The 22,418-nt window shown below is 38.7% G+C and overlaps 1 non-coding gene across 1 annotated transcript; it reads left to right on the forward strand.

Moving 5' to 3' along the window:
* Positions 1 to 2,938: 2,938 nt before the first annotated feature.
* Positions 2,939 to 3,042, forward strand: LOC112774016 (small nucleolar RNA R71). Its single transcript, XR_003188531.1, has one exon. It is a non-coding gene; the product is annotated as a small nucleolar RNA R71 (small nucleolar RNA).
* Positions 3,043 to 22,418: the final 19,376 nt, after the last annotated feature.

Raw genomic sequence — 22,418 nt, forward strand, 5'->3', positions numbered from 1 at the left:
CTTTGATCATGGTTCTTAGTGATCCATGCATTAGCATAGAAATTTTGAACCATTAAGATTCTGACTTGTTGGATGGGGTTGGTGAGAGCTTCCCAACCTCTTCTCCAAACCTCACGTCGGATCTCCGGATATTCACTCTTTTTGAGCATGAAGGGGACTTCGGGGATCACCCTTTTCTTGGCCACAACTTCATAGAAGTGGTCTTGATGGACCTTTGAGATGAATCTCTCCATCTTCCATGACTCGGAGGTAGAAGCAATTGCCTTCCCTTTCCTCTTTCTAGAGGTTTCTCCGGCCTTAGGTGCCATTAATGGTTATGAAAAAATAAAAAGCAGAGCTTTTTCCCACACCAAACTTAAAAGGTTTGCTCGCTCTCGAGCAAAAGAAGAAAGAAAGGAGTAGAAGAAGAAGAAACGGAGGAGATGGAGGGGAGTGTTGGTTTCGGCCAAAGGGGTTTAAGTGTGTATGATGTGTGAAAATGAAGGTGGTAAGGAAGGGTATTTATAGGGTAAGAGATAGGGGGAATTCGTGTAAGAGGGGGTTGGGTTTGGGAGGAAAATATTTTGAATTTGAATGGTAAGGTAGGTGAGATTTTATGATGGGTTTTTGGGGAAGAGTGGATGGATGTAACTGGTGAAGAGATTATGAGGAAGAGGGTAGGATTTGATAGGTGAATGGTGTTTGGGGAAGAGGTATTGATATGATTGGTCAAGGGTATTTTGGGGAAGGGTGTGATGGAAAGGTGTAAAGAGGAAAGAGAGTGAGTTGGGGTAGGTGGGGATCCTGTAGGGTCCACAGATCCTGAGGTGTCAAGAAATTCTGCTCCCTGCACCTTTTTGGCATTTAAACACGAGGTTGATGCCCTTTTCTGGCGTTTAACGCCCACCAGACACTCTTTTCTGGCGTTAAACACCAGTCTGTCTACCAATTCTGGCGTTTAATGCCAGCTAGACACCAGACACCCTTTTTTGGCGTTTAACGCCAGTCTGGCTGCCAATTCTGGCATTTAACGCCCAGAATGCTACCAGACTGGGCGTTAAACGCCCATTCTGCTATCCTTACTGGCGTTTAAACGCTAGTAAGCCTGTCCTCCAAGGTGTGCTATTTTTTATGCTATTTTTTATTTTGCTTTAATTCTGCAGCTGTTTTTATGACTTCATATGATCATCAACCTAAAGAAAACATAAAATAATAATGGAAAACAAATGTCTATAAAAATAAATATAATTAAATAACATTGGGTTGGCTCCCAATAAGCGCTTCTTTAATGTCAATAGCTTGACAGTGAGCTCTTAGAGAGCTTCACAAAGACTCAGAGCTTAATGGTGGCCTCCCAACACCAAACTTAGAAGTTGAGTGTGGGGGCTCTGTTTGACTCTGTATTGAGAGAAGCTTTTCATGCTTCCTCTCCATGGTTACAGAAGAAGATCCTTGAGCCTTAAACACAAGGTAGTCCTCATTCAATTGAAGGACTAACTCTCCTCTGTCCACATCAATCACAGCTCTTGCTGTGGCTAGGAAGGGTCTTCCAAGAATAATGGATTCATCCTCGTCCTTCCCAGTATCTGGGATTATGAAATCAGCAGGGATGTACAGGCCTTCAACCTTCACTAAGACATCATCTACAAGTCCATAAGCCTATTTCATTGATTTGTCTGCCATCTCTAATGAGATTCTTGCAGCTTGTACCTCAAAGATCCCTAGTTTCTTTATTACAGAGAGTGGCATGAGGTTTATTCCTGACCCCAGGTCACACAAAGCCTTCTCAAAGCTCATGGTGCCTATGGTACAAGGTATTAAGAACTTTTCGGGATCCGGTTTCTTTTAAGGTAAATTCAGTTGAACCAAAGCATTCAGTTCATTGATGAGCAATGGAGGTTCATCCTCCCAAGTCTCATTACCAAATAATTTGGCATTCAGCTTCATGATTACTCCTAGGTACTGAGCAACTTGCTCTTCAATAATATCTTCATCTTCTTCAGAGGAAGAATACTCATCAGAGCTCATGAATGGCAACAGTAAGTTCAGTGGAATCTCTATGGTCTCTGTTAAGAGCCTCAGATTCCTTTGATTTCTCATTAGGGAACTTCTTAGCGGTCAGTGGACGTCCATTGAGATCTTTCTCACTGGAAATGATTGCCTCTTTCTCCTCTATAGGTTCGGCCACTTTAGATATTGTTATGGCCTTGCACTCTCTCTTTGGATTATCTTCTGTATTGCTTGGGAGAGTACTAGGAGGGATTTCAGTAACTCTTTTACTCAGCTGACCTACTTGTACCTCCAAATTTCTGATGGAGGACCTTGTTTTAGTTATGAAACTGAGAGTGGTCTTAGATAGATCAGAGATTATGGTTGCTAAGTCAGAGAGGCTCTACTTAGAATTCTCTGTCTGTTGTTCAGAAAATGATGGAAAAGGCTTGCTATTGCCAAACCTATTTCTCCCACCATTATTATTTTGAAGCCTTGTTGAGACTTCTGTTGATCCTTCCATGAGAAATTAGGATGATTCCTCCATGAAGGATTATAGGTGTTTCCATAGGATTCTCCCATGTAATTTACCTCTTCTATTGTAGGATTCTCAAGGTCATAAGCTTCTCCTTCAGAGGAGGCTTCTTTAGTACTGTCGGATGCAGCTTGCATTCCAATCAGATTTTGAGAAATCATATTGACTTGCTGAGTTAATATTTTATTCTGAGCCAATATTGCATTCAGAGTATCAATCTCAAGAACTCCTTTCTTCTGAGTTATCCCATTATTCACAGGATTTTTTTTAGAAGTATACATGAACTGGATATTTGCAACCATCTCAATGAGTTCCTGGGCTTCTGCAGGCGTTTTCTTCAGATGAAGAGATCCACCAGCAGAATGGTCCAATGACATCTTAGACAATTCAGACAGACCATCATAGAATATACATAAGATGCTCCATTCTGAAAGCATGTCAGAAGGACACCTTCTGATCAATTGCTTGTATCTTTCCCAAGCTTCATAGAGGGATTCACCTTCCTTCTGTCTAAAGGTTTGGACTTTCACTCTAAACTTGCTCAACTTTTGAGGTAGAAAGAATTTGGCCAAGAAAGTATTGACCAACTTTTCCCAAGAGTTTAGGCTTTCTTTAGGTTGTGAGTCCAACCATATCCTAGCTCTATCTTTTACAGTAAAGGGGAAAATCATAAGTCTGTAGACCTCGGGATTAACTCCATTGGTCTTAACAATGTCACAGATTTGCAAGAATTTAGCTAAGAACTGATGAGGATCTTCCAATGGAAGTCCATGAAACTTGCAATGCTGCTGCATTAGAGAAACTAATTGAGGCTTAAGCTTAAAGTTGTTTGCTCCAATTTCAGGAATTGAGATGCTTCTTCCATAGAAGTCGGAAGTTGGTGCAGTAGAGTCACCAAGCATCTTCCTTGCATCTCCACCATTGTTATTGGGTTCGGCTGCCATGTCTTCTTCTTTTTCGAAAATTTCTGAAAGGTCCTCTCCAGAGTGTTGTGCTTTAGCTTCTCTTAGCTTCCTCTTCAGAGTCCTTTCAGGTTTAGGATCAGCTTCAACAAGAATGTCTTTATCCTTGTTCCTGCTCATATGAAAAAGAAGAGAACAGAAAAGGAGAGGAATTTTTTATGTCACAGTATAGAGATTCCTTTATGTGAGTAGAAGAATGGAAGAATAGAAGAATGAGGTAGAGAGGGAATAAGAAGAATTCAAACACAGAGAGAAGGAGAGGGTTCGAATTATGAGTAGAAGAGAAGTGTTAGTAAATAAATAGAAAGAGATGAGAGAGAGATAGCATTCGAATTTTAAAAAGAAGGAGAAGAAAAATGTTTTTATTTTAATTAATTAAGTTAGAATTCGAAATTTAAGAAATAAAATAAAATAAAGTTAGAATTTAAAATAATTAGTTAATTAAAAAGAATTTTGAAAAAGTGGTTAGTGATTTTCAAAAATTAGAAGTGGAAAAGTAGTTAGGTGGTTTTGAAAAAGATAAGAAATAGTGAACTTTTTAAAATTAAGACAAAACGTCAAGGGGTTAATTGAAAAAGATTTGAAAATAAATTTTGAAAAGATAAGAAGTTAGAAAAAGATTTTGAAATTAAATTTTGAAAAAAATTTGAAGAAGAAATTTAAAAAGATTTGATTTTGAAAATTAAAGTTGATGACTTGACTAACAAGAAACTAAAAGATATGATTCTAGAATTTAAAGATTGAACCTTTCTTAACAAGAAAGTAACAAACTTGAAATTTTTGAATCAAAACATTAATTGTTAGTAAAGTTTTCGAAAATGTGAAATAAAAATTAAGAGAAAGATTTTGAAAATTTTAGTTAAGAAATTCGAAAATATTAAAAAGAAAAATAAAAAAGATTTGATTTTTGAAAAAGATTTGAAAAGATAAAATTTTTAAATTGAAATTTTGACATGACTAACAAGAAACAACTAAATTTTGAAAATTTTTTTGACTAAGTCAACCAAAAATTTCGAAATTTATGAGTAAAATAAGGGAAAGATATTATTTTTGATTTTTTTGAATTAATGAAGAAAGAAAAAAAATAACAAAATGACACAAAACATAAAAATTTAAGATCAAAACAAATAATGCATGCAAGAACACTTTGAATGTCATGATGAACACCAAGAACACTTTGAAGATCATGATGAACATCAAGAACATATTTTTGAAAATTTTTAAGAAAAGAAACTGATAAACCCATATTTCATGAGTTCTTTTGTGCTTAATTTGAGTGATTTATACAATCCTTCACCTACTTATTCACATTAATTGCATGGTTTTACTTTCCCTTCCTTATTATGTCATATTGTGAAAAACATGTTTCCTAAGCTTTAAAAATTAATTATTTTAATTACCTTTATTTCCATTCGATGCCATGATTAGTGTGTTGAGTAGTTTCAGATTTTCTAAGGTAGAATGACTTAAAGGACGGAAAAGGAAACATACAAAAATGGAAGGAGAAGGCAAAACGGAGCTTTAAGGAAACTAGTATCCACGCGACCGCATGGACGAAGCGATCGCATGCCAAGAACGAATCAGCAGCGACGCGGTCGCATGACTGACGCGATCGCGCGCCTTAAGCAGAACGCACATGACGCGGTCGCATGACTGACGCGACCGCGTGGCAAGGAAAAGCTCCGAATGACGCGACCGCGTGACCCACACGGACGCGTGACAGAGGCCACGTATCAGAATTTACAGAATATGCCCCCAGCATATTCTGAAGCCCTTTTTGGCCCAGATCTAAGTACAGACAGCATAGACCAGAGGTTATAAAGTGTGGGAATGCATCCATTCAAAGGGAGCTCTCATATTTTAATTTTCAATGATTTAGATTTAGTTGAGAGGGAGATCTTCTCTCTCTCTCTCTTTTAGGATTTAGGATTTCTTCTTGTTTTAAGAGTGACTCTCAATCCAGGTTTTATGTTTCTTTGTTTTAGCTTTCTTTTACTTTTATTTATTCCAGCACTTGAATTAATCATTGAATTTATGAATTTCTTCCATATTGCAGACTATATTTGAATTAATAATATTTGAGGTATTTTCAGTTTATGATTGTTCTCTTTGATTTAAGTTACCATTGCTTCCTATCTAAGGATATTTTTATTATTCCAGCGATTTTACTTTTTTCCCTTTTGGTCCTGGTTAAGAATTCAGTAACTCAATAGTTATTAAACTCAACATAATTGATAATCGTTATCTTGCTAATTGAGCTGAACTTAAGTAATCCCAACCTTTTCTTAGGAAATAAATAGGATTCAAAGGTCAATTTAATTAGTCCCTTGACTTTCCTTTACCCTAGTACAGGTTGATCAAGTGGAGTTTAGATTCAACTTTCATTATAGTTGAGAGAGATAACTACGTTGGACCTCCAACTTCTCTTACCTTGCCAAAAGTCTGCTTTACAGTAGTTATTTATTTTAATTGCCATTTATTTTACTTGTCATTCAATTTACTTGCTTCTCATCTTCTAAACCCCGATTACAACCTTTATAGCCAATAATAAGAACATACTTCCTCGCAGTTCCTTGAGAAGACGACCCGAGGTTTGAATACTCAGTTAACAATTTTTAAAGGGGTTTGTTACTTGTGACACCCAAACGTTTGTACGAAGGTATTTTTGTCGGTTTAGAGACTATATCTACAACGCAACTGTTTCTATGAACCTCTTTACTGGTAGAAATCCCGACGTCAAAATGGCACCGTTGCCAGGGAACTACTAACGTATGCCTTATTATTGGTTATTGTAAATATTTTTCTTTTGCTTGTTTATTTATTTTTTTTGTTTTTCCTTTTTATCTTTATTTGCTACTATGAACTTTCACCCCTCTCGCTTTGAGTTTGGTTCTAATATTGTTAAAGGAAATAAAAGTTACAGCAGGAATGTGTACCAAGGTCAGACCAATCAAGGATGGATGGGACCAAGAGGATCTAATCAACCCTTTTGGCAGCAACACCCTCCGAGATATCCTGGACAAAGACCATTCTACAGTGCATACTCAGCTGAAAGACATGGTGGACAACCTTGTAACTACCAACAAGCCCCACCCCGTGCATATAAACCATCCTTTCAACATAACCTCGAACCACCACACTCACAAGCTTCTCTTCACCATTCGCCACCATATGATCCTTCCTTACCCCAATACCAATCCGATCGCTCCCAATCACCACCACTTTCCTTTGTATCATGTCCAAGTCCAGCAACCCAAGAAGCGGAGGATCGCCTAAGGGAAACAGTAATTAAATTTCAAACAACTATTCAACAACTGGCGCAAGCAATGATTCAATGGGCTTCTAGGCGCTCAAATACACAAGGATTAGCCACAGCCCCATGTGGACAGCTCAATGAAGAGCAGAGCATGAATGAATTGCCAGAAACGCCAGTGGACAAGACAGAGCATGAATTTGTACTAGAACAATTAGAAGAAGCTGTCTTTGTTCAAGAAGAAGAGTTGGTTGAAGATCTAGGAGATGCTGAACCTCCATGGGAATCCAGAATTGAGGAAAATGCCGTCAAGGAGACTACAGTTGATGCTAAGGAGGATACCGTACAGTCTCCAAGGCAAGTCATTTATAAGGAATCAGACGGAATAATCCAAGAAGCAAATTCCCTTAATGATGATAGTCACAAGTCTAGCTCTCTTGGTGATGAACTTGCATCCGCAAGTGAATTCTCTGAGATCGAAGAATCTTCCCCAAGTGAATATGAAGATGATGCGGAGGTCGATTTCTCTCAACCTCTAATCTATGACTCAAGTGATGAGGAAGACACGGAAGACTCTGACCAGGACACAGATACAATTGAAGAACTTTGCAAAGAAGTGGAGGAATTCACAGAAGAGCACAAGGAAACGGAACTTGCAGAACCACCAAAAACACCTATCCCAAGGCCATTACCACCTAATACAAGCTTCAAGTGGGTACAATCCTTAACTTATAACTTTACTTATTCACTTGAATATGGTTTGCTTGAAACAGATGGCCAGCTTAGAGCTCTCTGCGGCTTTAAGAGTAAGAGGAAAATGGCTCGTACTCAGAGCTGGTGCATAAGGTTCAATAAGGTTCCACGCTTCACCTCGAAGTACACAGATTGGTATCATGCTCAATTGCATGGATCACGGAGAACGTTTGGTCACCACGGTGAGATTCTACTTTTTAACCCGCCCAAATGGAAACATGCAAATCAAGACGGAGGCAGATTTAAAAGCAAGGCTTGGAATCCTGGACTCTATCCTGACATTCGTCATCCCGGGAGCCTAAAAATCTGTTTGGAGCTGCTCAGAACCTTTGTATGCTTGGTTTGGGACCCCGGAGGCTATTGGCATTCCAAGCACTGGTGGAGATTTTTGGACGAATTTAAACATAAACCACCATAACAGGATACTCCTCCAATGTCCAAATTAAGGACTTTAACTAATAGTGCTAGGTGGGAGACAACCCACCATGGTATGGTCGTTTCTTTTTCAATTTATTTCTTGTTAATTGCTTTCATTTTTTCCTTTTTCATTTTAATTTATTAAACCTGGAATCATGCATAGCATTCATGTTAATCATTGCATTCTGCATTTTTAATGCATATAAAAAAAGGGTGCACGACGCGACCGCATGCCCCATGCGATCGCGTCATATTGCGAGAAACACCACCCACGCGACCGCGTGACCCACGCGGCCGCGTGATATATATATCGGCGTAAGGATCTAACGAACAGAAAGTTAGGCTGGAATCGTGTGGCCCTTGTGCGTTTCGCAAAAATTGGCCCACGCGATCGCATGCCCCATGCGATCGCGTCACTTGCACAATACCAATCCCACGCGACCGCGTGAGCGACGCGATCGCGTCGCATGGATTTCACATCACCCCAAAAGGAGACTGAGAGTTGCGCTAAAACGGCGCTGGAGTCGTGCGTTTAGCACGAATTCCGGTGACGCGATCGCGCTATCCACGCGATCGCGTCACCCTTCTTTCCCCCCTCATGCGATCGCGCGCCCCACGCGATCGCGTCACTCCCATTTTCACCCCAACCACGCGACCGCGTGCCCCACGCGGCCGCGTGGATTCGAAAGTATAACCCCCCAGCCACGCGAACCCTATCAGTCGCGCAGCCCCCCACCCCCAACCCTCTTCTCCCTCTCTGCTCCATCTCCCTCCAACCACCACCCAGCACCACCTAGCCACCACTGTGCCACCACCCAGACGCCGCCGCCATGCCGGACGCCGCCGCCGCAACCCCCTCCCCTCCCTTCTTCTCCCTTCTTCCTCTCTCCTCCCCTCTCCACCACTGCCCCCGCGACCACCGCCCCCCACCGCCGGCCACCCAGCTGCGCCCCCCTCTCTCCGCCACCTACCCGCAAACCCCCCTTCTCCTATCACTAACCCTAAACCCTCCCTCCGCCACTGCCCCCCCAGCCGCCGCCACCTTCTTCCCCGTTCCACCCCTCCCGCCTACCAGGTTCCGCAAATCGCAACTCCCTTTTATCCGTTCGTCGTTTTTCTGTAATTTTTTCCGTTTCTATTCATCATTAGGATAGATAGATATGCATGCTGTAGTGGATTTTTAGGTTGTTAGGTAGCTTAGGCTCTGGTTAGTGGATCTAGGTCTGTTTACTTGCACTGTTCCTGTTTATATTTTATCATAACTGCAATTCTGCTGTTCCTGTGACCTCGTTCATATGCTGTGATTTCTTGCAATTGCTACTTGTTACTCCAAATTTTCCTGTTTCTATTCATTACTGGTAACTGCAGCAAATTTTTAATTCATATGAACTGCTATGATTGCTGTTTATTTTCCGGGACAATCCAATTTTAGCCGGAATGCTGTCCAAATTTTTTAAAATTGTTTTCATTCATGTTTTGGTTTGGCATTTCTGAACTCTGTTTTACTCTGCTTTACCCACACGATTTCATGAATGCTATGGCAGACATTCTTATTCTCCTTGATTTCCTGGTTCATAAACTGCATTTGTGATTCACTGATTCCAATTTTTGCTTTCTTTATTTCTATTCGAATCAGCATCACCCTGTTTTCCTTGTTCGATTATGAGTACTTCTATTCTTACCTGTGAATCCTTGTTATATGGAATTTGTCTATGCCACCTACTTTAACCCGCACTTTACTAACTCACTAATTTTAACTTACTAATTTCTTTTTCAAATTCTAACCATACTAACCCTTTTAATCTCTTTTCTGATTATTTTCACTTTCCTCTAACTTGCTCACCATGGCATATTGATTATTTTTCCATTTAACATAAATTCAATCATATTTCATTTACTCATTTTCCTTATTCTATTTCTCCTTTGCCACTTTGAGTTTCCTTTGTTTAATTGCCTATTTGCTTTCCTATTTTATCCATATCCTGGTTTTCTGTTTTTCAGGATGTCTGCCCCACAAAGGAAAGGAAAAGGCAAGGCTACTGGCAAGCGCAAGAGAGGAGATTCCTCCAAGTCCATCATTGCTCTAATGCACGATTCTTCATGGCGGGAGAAGAACTTCACACAGCAGGAAAAAGATGACTAGCTGCTCCCTGCAAATGATCCTATTAAATTTGCAAACCGGTACTGTGAGCTGAAGTACCCGGCTTTTGCAAACTCCAGAAATCTATACCTGGAGCGAACTCTGAAGATTCCAGAAGCACGCCAGCAGTACACCACTGAGCAAATCAAGCAAAGGGGCTGGTTCTTTCTGGAAAGAACACTGACAGAGGTCAATTCATCTTGGGTACGGGAATTCTACTGCAACTACTATCTCACTACCCTAGATGCAGTGAACCTGAGAGGAAAACAAATTCTGGTAACTGAAGAGGCCTTAGAGGACATTCTCCAGCTCCCAGCCAAGTCCGATCAGCCTGATGGTTATTCAAAGGCTGAGGAGGACATGCGCCAGATGCAGTTTGATTGGGATGCTATAAAGGCACGGATAGCTCTCGACCCGACAGTTCCTTGGGAGATGGGTCAGGACACTACCATTCCTAGAGGGATCAAGAGAGCATACTTAAACGATGAGGCTCGGTTATGGCATCAGATCTTGAGTAATTATGTGATGCCGAGTACTCACAAGACGGAGATCCCGGCTGCTATGATCACCCTCCTTTGGTGTGTGCTGGAGGGTAAGGACCTTTATCTGCCACGTTTCATTCGGCACTATATGGCCAGGGTCCACGTCCGAGGCACCCTCTCTTTTCCATATCTGGTTACACAGCTTGGCCGTCGAGCTGACGTGCCATGGGAGGATGCCGATGAGAGACCACCAGCGGCGGAGTGCAGGAAGATCATTCTGCACAGCCGGAACTTCTTAGCCTTGGGCCACAGACCACCACCATTCACTGCTGCTGATACGACAGCACCACCGTCTGCTGGACCCTCTTCCTCCACTGCTGCACCACCTACCCCTGCTACCACCACTGCACCTCCACCTACCACAGAGCCTGTCTATCATCTGATGCACCGCTTGTTCCGACGACTTGACCAGATGGAGCGTCACAACAAGCGGCGCTATGAGCACCTAAAGCTGATGATACGATCCGGTGACATCCCCTCCGAGCCTGACACACCGTCTGAGGCATCTGAGGAGGAGGCAGATGCGCCCGAGGCAGAGACCCATCCCCAGGAGGCAGCACCAGCTGCACCACAGGCAGCGGTCCCACATCAGATTGAGGCTGCAGATCTTGAGATCCCGATCCAGTCAGCACCTCCTCCACAGCAGCCAGACCCTCCGCCTACCACCACCACTGAAACTCCAGCTACCATCCCTACCAATGATGACACCCCTTCACACCCGGCTTGATTGAGCATCAGGGACGATGCTTCCTTTTAAGTGTGGGGAGGTCACCATCTCTGGCGTTTATTTTGGTGAACCACTACATCTTTTTTATTTTATTTTGGATATTTTTCTGTATTTTTCTTTTTACTGTTATTTTCTGAGTACTTATACATTACTTTTATGTATTTTTACTATATTTTCTGCATTTTGCATCTTTAGTTCATATTTTAGCCATTTAGTCTATTTTAGTTATTTAGTTTAGTTTGCAATTCTGATTTATTAGTGGATTAATTAGTATAGCTTACCCTTTTTACCATAAGATAGTATAGTTTAAATTGAAAAATATAAAAAGGAAGTAAGCTAGGAAATTGAACATATCAGATTTAAATCCATAAACCTTGTATATAGCATTACATGATGTAGTTAAGCTGACAACATTTCATCAAGGAGGAACATTAAAACTTTAAAAGCTACCCTAAATAATTTTTTTATGAGAATAATGGGAATTTTTAACTAAACCTGCATATAATATATAAATGATATATGATGCTTGAGTTAGAGAACACACAGCCTGTGAGTCTTGAGCTTAATTATATGGTTGCATTCAAACCATAATTTCATTTCTGTGTGTTTTATTTCTTTTTATTCTGATGTTCTTTACTTTGCTTTAATCTATATGTCCAATTATAGAATATAGAATAGATACATACCAAGAGAATGATTGAGGCCATCATTTGATTTTAGCTCACTCACCCCAAATTAGCCTACCTTTTACATCACCCTTGTTAGCCCCCTTGAGCCTTTTAAAACCCCTTTATTCTATTTAGCCAAATTACTAGCCTTAAGCAGAAAAACAAAAGAAAATCCCAAGTGAATCCTTGGTTAGCTTAAGATAGAAAATCATGAATAGAGTTAAATGTGGGAAACCTTTTGGGAACATGGACGATAGAAACAAAAGGTAGAGAGGTTAAAAGGAATAAAATAAAATTTGGGAAGCATGCTCATGAGAAAATCTAAGTGATTCAATTATCATGTGCATTAAAAAAAAAAGAGAGTTATTTTTCAGCATCTAAATAAAAGGGGATACAAAAGAAATTCCCCAATGCAAAATAAAAACAATGCACATGGGATGAAAATAAAAAGTGAAACATGAGCATGTAACAATAAGTGGGATAATATGGGAGAATAGGTAAAGAAGTTTTATCTTGCTAAATATGTATGTTAGGTGAAATCTTAGTCTAATTAAGGATTCACTTATTAGCTCACTTAACCCTATACATAAATCCTTACCTTTACCTTGGCCCCATTACAACCTCAATTAAAGACCTCATGACTTTTTGGTATGACTATATTCTATAATTGTTGATTGGTTAGATGAAGAACAAAGCTATAGAAAGCAAGAATAAAAAGAAAAATAGAGTGAATAAACCCAATAAACACTGAGTGACTAGAGAGTAAACACAAAATCTAGTAAGGGTTCTGTAACTCATCAACATATATCTGTGCTTATATTTACTAATTGTTTTGCAAGTTTGTACAATGCTTTCTTTCCCATCTCATTTGCTGAAATGCTTTATTATTTAATGGTTGGCTATATATATATAGATGACTCCTTGAGAATGTGAATTAACTTGGCTACATGTAAGCTTTATATATGAGTGAATAAATTAGAGTTGCATGATGCATCATTCATTTAGGTAGTGCATTTAAATTAGGTTGCATTGCATGACATTCCATCACTTTAACCTTAATTATTTACCTTGGATTTAGCATGAGGACATGCTAGTGTTTAAGTGTGGGGAGGTTGATAAACCCATATTTCATGAGTTCTTTTGTGCTTAATTTGAGTGATTTATACAATCCTTCACCTACTTATTCACATTAATTGCATGGTTTTACTTTCCCTTCCTTATTATGTCATATTGTGAAAAACATGTTTCCTAAGCTTTAAAAATTAATTATTTTAATTACCTTTATTTCCATTCGATGCCATGATTAGTGTGTTGAGTAGTTTCAGATTTTCTAAGGTAGAATGACTTAAAGGACGGAAAAGGAAACATACAAAAATGGAAGGAGAAGGCAAAACGGAGCTTTAAGAAAACTGGTATCCATGCGACCGCATGGACGAAGCGATCGCGTGCCAAGCACGAATCAGCAGCGACGCGGTCGCATGACTGACGCGACCGCGCGCCTTAAGCAGAACGCACATGACGCGGTCGCATGACTGACGCGACTGCGTGGCAAGAAAAAGCTCCGAATGACGCGACCGCGTGACCCACGCGGACGCGTGACAGAGGCCACGTATCAGAATTTACAGAATACGCCTCCAGCGAATTCTGAAGCCCTTTTTGGCCCAGATCCAAGTACAGACAGCATAGACCAGAGGTTATAAAGTGTGGGAATGCATCCATTCAAAGGGAGCTCGCATATTTTAATTTTCAATGATTTAGATTTAGTTGAGAGGGAGATCTTCTCTCTCTCTCTCTTTTAGGATTTAGGATTTCTTCTTGTTTTAAGAGTGACTCTCAATCCAGGTTTTATGTTTCTTTGTTTTAGCTTTCTTTTACTTTTATTTATTCCAGCACTTGAATTAATCATTGAATTTATGAATTTCTTCCATATTGCAGACTATATTTGAATTAATAATATTTGAGGTATTTTCAGTTTATGATTGTTCTCTTTGATTTAAGTTACCATTGCTTCCTATCTAAGGATATTTTTATTATTCCAGCGATTTTACTTTTTCCCCTTTTGGTCCTGGGTAAGAATTCAGTAACTCAACAGTTATTAAACTCAACATAATTGATAATCGTTATCTTGCTAATTGAGCTGAACTTAAGTAATCCCAACCTTTTCTTAGGAAATAAATAGGATTCAAAGGTCAATTTAATTAGTCCCTTGACTTTCCTTTGCCCTAGTACAAGTTGATCAAGTGGAGTTTAGATTCAACTTTCATTATAGTTGAGAGAGATAACTACGTTGGATCTCCAACTTCTCTTACCTTGCCAAAAGTCTGCTTTACAGTAGTTATTTATTTTAATTGCCATTTATTTTACTTGTCATTCAATTTACTTGCTTCTCATCTTCTAAACCCCGATTACAACCTTTATAGCCAATAATAAGAACATACTTCCTCGCAGTTCCTTGAGAAGACGACCCGAGGTTTGAATACTCGGTTAACAATTTTTAAAGGGGTTTGTTACTTGTGACACCCAAACGTTTGTACGAAGGTATTTTTGTCGGTTTAGAGACTATATCTACAACGCAACTGTTTCTATGAATCTCTTTACTGGTAGAAATCCCGACGTCAGAAACACATGCAAGACACTAAACTTAGAAATTTTTAATGTGTAGACACTAGGAATTTGAAAATGCATATGAAAAATAACTAAAAATACAAAACAAGAAAATCACAAGATTAAGCAAAGACAATCATCAAGAACAACTTGAAGATCATGAAGAACACATGATGAACTTTCGAAAATTCAAGAAAAATTAAAAAACATGCAATTGACACTAAACTTAAAATTTAACACAAGATTCAAACAAGAAACACAATTTTTTTTGTTTTATGATTTTATTAAATTTTTTTTGTATTTTTTGAAAATATTTTGGAAAAAGAAAATAAAGAAATTCAAAATTTTTAATAAGAATTCCAGGATTCGTGCAATATTAGTCTAAAGCTTCGGTCCAAAAGAATTAGACATGGCCAAATGGCCAGCCAAGCTTCAGCATAACAAGTACAGACATGTCCTTTCTACAATGGAAAGTGTAAACCTCGGTCCAAAAGATTAGACATGGCTTAATAGCCAGCCAGGCTTCAACATATCTCATGAAACTCTAGAATTCATTCTTAAAAACTCTGAAGAACATTTTTTTTTTCGAAAATAAAAAAATAAAAAGCTTAAACATAAAATAAAATTACCTAATCTAAGCAACAAGATGAACCGTCAGTTGTCCAAACTCGAACAATCCCTGGCAACGGCGCCAAAAACTTGGTGCAAGAAATTATAATCACACTTTTCACAACTCTGCACAACTAACCAGCAAGTGCATTGGGTCATCCAAGTAATACCTTACGTGAGTAAGGGTCGATCCCACGGAGATTGTCGGCTTGAAGCAAGCTATGGTCATCTTGTAAATCTTAGTCAGGCAGATTCAAATGGTTATGGGGTTTTGATAATTAAAAGATAAATAAAACATAAAATAAAATAAAGTTACTTATGTAATTCATTGGTGGGAATTTCAGATAAGTGTTTGGAGATTATTTGTTGCTTCTGAACCTCTGCTTCCCTATTGTCTTCTTCCAATCATGCGTGCTCCCTTCCATGGCAAGCTGTATGATCCACTCGGATGAAAAATACTAGGTACGGCCTCTGCACGGCTAATCAACTGTCAGATTTCTCATCTCAGATGAAAAATACCAGGTATAGCTACCGCACGGCTAATCATCTGTCGGTTCTCACTAGCGTCGGAATAAGATCTCTCTATCCTTTTGCACACTGTCACTGCGCCCAACATTCACAAGTTTGAAACTCGTCACAGTCATCCCTTCCCATATCCTACTCGGAATACCACAGACAAGGTTTAGACTTTTCAGATCTCAGGAATGCTGCCAATTGGTTCTAGCCTATACCACGAAGGTTCTAATCTCACGGATTCGGATGCTCTGTTATCAGGAGAGATGATGCAAATCGTGGATTAGAGACCCAAGAGAATATACTCCGACTGTCGTCCAATAACTACGTTGAACATCATGTAGACCACTTGTGGTTGTCAGGCACGCGGATCTTGGCTAAGCGAGTAACGAAGATAGTGGGTGATTGTCACGGGTCACCCCTTCATTCTGACTTAACTGAATTAAGTACAAGAGTATATCTTAGAGAAGAAGTAAGCGTGAATTGAAAGAGAAACAATAGTACTTGCATTAATTTATGAAGAACAGCAGAGCTCTGCACCTTAATCTATGGGGTGTAGAAACTCCACCGTAGAAAATACATAAGAGAAAAAGGTCTAGGCATGGCCGAATGGCCAGCCTCCAAGTCCAAGGATTCTAAGATATATGAATACAATAGTAAAAAGTGCTATTTATACAAAACTAGTTACTAGGGATTACAGAAAATAAGTGAGTAAGTGCAGATAGTGCAGAAATCCACTTCCAGGGCCCATTTGGTGTGTGCTTGGGCTGAGCATTGAAGCTTTCATGTGCATAGGCCATTCTTGGAGTTAAACGCCAGCTTAGGTGCCAGTTCTGGCGTTTTACTCCAGAAAAGGGTCTCTAGTGGGAGTTTAGACGCCAGTTAGGGCCATCAAATCTCGAGAAAAGTATGAACTATTATATATTGCTGGAAAGCCCAAAATGTCTACTTTCCAACGCAATTGAGAGAGTGCCATTTGGGCTTCTGTAGCTCCATAAAATCCACTTTGAGTGCAGGAGGGTCAGAATCCAACAGCATCTGTAGTCCTTTCTCAGCCTCTGAATCAGATTTTTGCTCAGGTCCCTCAATTTCAGCCAGAAAATACCTGAAATTACAGAAAAATACACAAACTCATAGTAAAGTCCAAAAATATGATTTTTTCATAAAAACTAATAAAAATATAATAAAAAGTAACTAAAACATATTAGAAACTGCATAAAAACAATGCCAAAAAGGGTATAAATTATCCGCTCATCAATTGCATACACCAATTCCATAGGATTGACACAATCCTTTTCTTATCAAGTTCTAACCTAACTTGACTTACCTATGATAATATCTAACTCTTCACTCTTAGTGCTAACCCAACTAAGAAAGAGATACCTCACTGGTACAAGATACAAGACACAGAATCAACCTAAAAAATTCTGAAATCACTCTAGGCTTTTCACTCAAGCGTTTCTCTCTGCCTCTTTCCACTCTTAGGCTCTTTCAAGAACTCTCTCATTCAGCCTTTTACCTCAAGAAATTATAGAAAGATAAACATTGAAAAGAAAATTACAATCTGTAAAACATGAATGAGATTAATACTTCAACAGTCTCTTTGCTATGTGATGAACCAAATTAGCTTGCCTCTGATTTAGTTCCTCATTCTGGCGGAATGCTCCTTTTACTAGGAAGCATTGTCCAATTTGGTGAACTTCTTCAGAGAACTCTTCTCAGAACATAAACCTCCAAACACTGGTTCTCTCTCCTTGCTTCAGAACAATGAAAAAATTGTCTTTTGTATCTCCTTGCATGTTGCTGAGTTGCTCTCTACCAAGTCAACTCCTCGAGCTGTGTGCTACCAACTTACTTTTTCACTTTCTTCCATTAATCCTCAAATTAGGAACTTTGGTTCTGACCCTCTTTCTTGACCGAAAGCCTTAGGATAGCAAAGAAAAATATTTTTAATGGTAAACCCAGATCTGAACCCTTGAGCTGCAACTTTGCCCCCAAGAAACAAATTTGGCCATTGATTTATAGCAGTGATTATCAGAAATCACTTTTTTCATGTATCCCAAATTGGATTGACAGAGAGTTGGAGAAGAAGAGAGGAAAGTAAAATGCATGCAAGGGGAAACAAATCACCTTTAACTTCTGACTTAGCCTAAGATGCTTAGATTTGGGTGATTAGACTTTTGTCTTTCTGATTAAGCTCTCTCTCTCTTTTTTCTATGTCTGACCGAAAGAAAAAGATGAACGTTGCTTTGGTGGAAGCACTTTGGAGGGATTAGCTTGAGAGATTAATTCGGGCTTGGGTTGGCTATGTCCACTTGCCCATCTGATTTCTTTGCTTTGTTTTCTTTGGGCTTACTTTGTTTAAATAGTCCACTTGCTGTTTCAATTTATTCCAAACTAGGCTTCTGCTATATTTGATAAATGTGGCTTGCATCACTTAATAAAAAATAATCAACACTAATTGGGTAGTTAACCCAATAAAAATAATGTTTGTCATCATCAATTATGTTAGTTAATTTCTTAACTCAACAGTATCATAGAATAAAATCACACATTCATTGAAATAGAAAAGTTATTTGTATTAATTTATAGGAATTAGCAGAGCTCCTAACCTTAACCTAGGAGGTTTAGTTGCTCATACTATACAGAGAATAAACTGAGTAAAAGTCGAATGTGGTGGGGATCCCAAACAATGGTGATCTCCCCTTATAAATACTAATGAGTAGACTTAAAGAAAACTTAATAATTAGAAATTACAATAATGAAATAAGCTAAGCTAAAGGTGCAAAAATCCACTTCTGGGCCCACTTTGGTGAGTGTTTCGGTTGAGCTTGGCTTCTGACTTGAAGGAGTGGGCATTGGACGCCCACTAGGAAGTGAATATGCTGCTTCCTTGCTCCCCTTGTGGCATTGAATGCTGGGTTTGGGCGTTCAACGCCAGCCTTGATCATCTTAGGGCGTTGAACGCTAGAAAAATGGGGTAATTTGGCCATTCAATGCCCGTTTTGGGCCTTCATTTCCAAAGAAAAGTATAGACTATTATATATTGATGGAAAGCTCTAGAAGTTAGCTTTTCAATGCCTTTGAGAACGCATTAATTGGACCTATGTAGCTCCAGAAATATACGTTTGAATTCATGGAGGTCAGGATCTGACAGCATCTGTTGTCCTTTCTTTGCCTTTGAATCAGACTTTTCCAAAACTTGTCAGAATCACCCAAAAATCACCTAAAATCATGATAAAAACACAAAAGCTCAAAGTAGCATCCAAAAAGTGAATTTTTCATTAAAAGCTACTAAAACATCATAAAACTTAATGGAACATACTGAAAACACTAAGAAAATAACATAAAAAAGCGTATAAAATATTCGCTAATCAATGTGAGAGATTTTCAGGCAAACGGGTTTAACTTCATGCTAGATATGCAGATGTTTCATTATATCTGATTAATGTACTAATTGAAATTTGATATAGGGTATTATTGAAATCTAGCTTATGGAACTTATTGAATTCTGATTTAGATAATTATTGATGTCTGTTATTGGGACTTAATTTGGTTATGATTTAGGTTATCGTTCAGCCTTGTTTAGGTAATTATTGCATTCTGATTTAGGTCTTTCTTGAAGTTTGCTTTATGCACTTGTTGAACTCTACTATAGATACTCAATGAAATATGATTATTGGCTTCTGATTTAGGTCTTTCTTGAAGCTTGGTTTATGGACTTGTGGAACTCTGATTTAGATACTCAATGAAATATGATTATTGAGATCTGATTTAGGTCTTTCATAAAGTTTGGTTTATGAACTTATTAAACTCTGATTTAGATACTCAATGAAACCTGATTATTGAAATCTGGTTTAGATACAAAATTGTTAGATAATTATTGAAATCTGATTAGTGAACCCAAATAGTTACTTATTGAATTCTTATTGAATTCCCTTTGAATGTACATGTTAAACTTATTGAATTATTCTTGAGCTGTTTATTTTACTATATACTTACAGGGGTTAATACTTGCCATGCAAGAAATATACCCAAATGGTAACCACAGATTTTGTGCTATGCATATATGAAAAAATTTTCGCAAGAAATAGAGTGACTTACAGTTGAAAATATGTATGTGGTCAAGCGCTAAGGCAACCACAACACAAGACTTCAATGCTTCCATGGATAGGCTAAAAAGGATCAATGCTGGGGCTTGGGAATACCTGGACAAGACTGGTCCAAAATAATAGAGTAGAGCTCATTTTATGGTATTTTAGTGAATACCCTAAAATGGACAACTACACAAACAATAAATGTGAGGTGTTTAATGCCAAGGTGAAGAAGATGAGGGAAAAACTGATAATCACCATGTTGGAGGAGGGGAAAACCGATAATTACCATGTCGAAGGAAGTGAGGTGCTACGTAATGAGGATTATGGCAAGGAATTAAAAGGTTTTGCTTGGGTATAGCTGAAGGTTAGCCCTAACCCAACAGAGCAGATTAGAAAGAGAAAAGAGAGAGAGCAACAAATGGAGGCCTCTTCCTATTGGAGATGACGCAGAAAATGTGTATGAAGTGCAATGTCTGCTCATGAAGGTGAGTGGATTTAGGAAAAGGTACATGCAGTTGTAAACTTTCGCAACTAACTGGACTACCATGTAGACATGCCCGTGCTGCTTTAGCTTACCAAAATAGAAGATCCGAAGAGTATGCACATAACTAGCTCACCATGGGTGCATACAATGTAGCGTACCAGTTTTCAATGCTTCCAAGCCAGGAGTTCTGGGAGCATCTTGACACCCTACCCATTCTGCCGCCACGGTATAGAAAGCCAATTGGAAAACCAACAATCAAGAGAGACAAAAGAAATGATGGCCCTACAAATAAGAGTGACTCTCATAGAACAAAGAGGAGGATTGAAACTATTGTCTACAAATACTGCCTCCGGGTATGTGAGTTCAATTCTAGAATCCTGAAATTATTGAATTATTGAATCCTGAAATTATTTAAATTCTAGAGTTATTGAATCCTGTGATCACACTGTGGAACTCGAGTTCTACCTGAAATTCATGTTGAACTTACAATGAGTACTTTTTTTCGTAGGCTAGTCACAATAAGAGAAGTTCTAAGAAGAGAAAAAAAGTAATGGGTGAAGAGAGTGCTGCATTGCAAGTGCCTGCAGGTGATGAGGATAAGGATATGATGGTTGAAATATACTGGGAAGAGACCTTAGAAGGTACAGATGCTGAAGCAGCAGCAACTGAAGAGGGAAATGGTTCCGCAACACCACACGCTGCACAAGTAAGTGCAATGCATTACTCAATTAGTTAAGTTTCCTTATTTAACTTGTCACACATCTGATTTGTTTGTTCTTTGGAATTCAGTAACCTCAACTGATGTCGCTGCCAACAAGCTCACAACTACAACCTCCAACAAATAATGCAACAACCAAAAAATAAGTTAAAAGGAGAAGTGTTAGGCGACCTCCTCCGACTGCACAAACACTACAAACACCTACACCGTCTTCTAACCATCCATCTACAAGCCTTTCCACACACAACTCTCAAACTACACCTCACTGTAAGGTGCTAATGCAGGGACAACCACACGGTTCATGCAGTTCATGCTCACACCTGGTGTGAATCTAAGTGCTAGAGGCCGAGGCACAGCTGTTAGAGGTAGAGGTCAAGGCAGGATAGGTACCTTAAGCGGAGCAAAAAATTATGTCTCAAGCGGGAGTAGTAACTCAACCCCAATTTCATAGACTATGTGTTCTAATGTGTTTGTGGACGTTCACAAGAGAGAAATTTGTTCCTCTTAGACTGTTATGTTTTCGTATTTTCATATACCCAACATAGCTCGTAGACTACTTATGCTTGCCTTTTGTTGTTTTGGTATACTAAAGAGAGATACAAGACTCTTGCATTTTGTTATGCATTTTTATGGTCTGTTTAAGGGTAGAGTTAGTTATGCTGGTTTTGAGGGTGTGCTATAAGTTGTCAATACTTGCCTTCTTTGGCTTATGTGATGGCTATTATTTTTGACAATCAATGGAACTTGCAGGATCTATATATAAATTTTTTCCAACATATTGTTAATTTTATCACTCTTCTAATAGCACCTTGATCTAATTTTGGAAGAAACATGGGTTTGAAAACCAAAACCATCAGGTTCCTATGTTACAGATTAAGTTTAAGAAGAAAAGAGAGATTGATGTGCATTTAAAATGGCATTGTCTAGAGAAAAAATTTATCAAAATCAATTTAGATGGCAGCAACAAGTTGAAATCATGGGCGTCTATGTCAATGTATCAGAAATCAAATGTCATCAAGTTGCTCATACATGGGTGTCTATGTCAATGTATAAGAAATATAAAAAAAAACAGAACAATGTAAGGATGACTTAGACATCATGTCATGCCAAGATCAGAAAAAAAAATTCACTATCTCATGATTAACAAAGATCCCAAATTATACAAATCTTATATTTTTATCACCAAATACAACTCACAAAATAAACAAAATGCTACCCCCAATGCAATGGTTGAAAGCAACACTCTAATTCCCCTAATTTTATCTCTAAATTTGTCTATCTTCCTAGCTGTCATTGAGGATGCTTGCTGATTTTTTCCAACTGCAGTGACAGTCAATCAATTTTCATGCCTTGCATAAGAATGCTCCAAATTTTTTTTAGCTAAAGATCTTGCTAGGTCCCATCCTTTTTCGATTTCATCCACCCACA

The sequence above is a fragment of the Arachis hypogaea genome, chromosome 18 (assembly GCF_003086295.3).
Source record: "Arachis hypogaea cultivar Tifrunner chromosome 18, arahy.Tifrunner.gnm2.J5K5, whole genome shotgun sequence".
Taxonomy (NCBI): domain Eukaryota; kingdom Viridiplantae; phylum Streptophyta; class Magnoliopsida; order Fabales; family Fabaceae; genus Arachis; species Arachis hypogaea.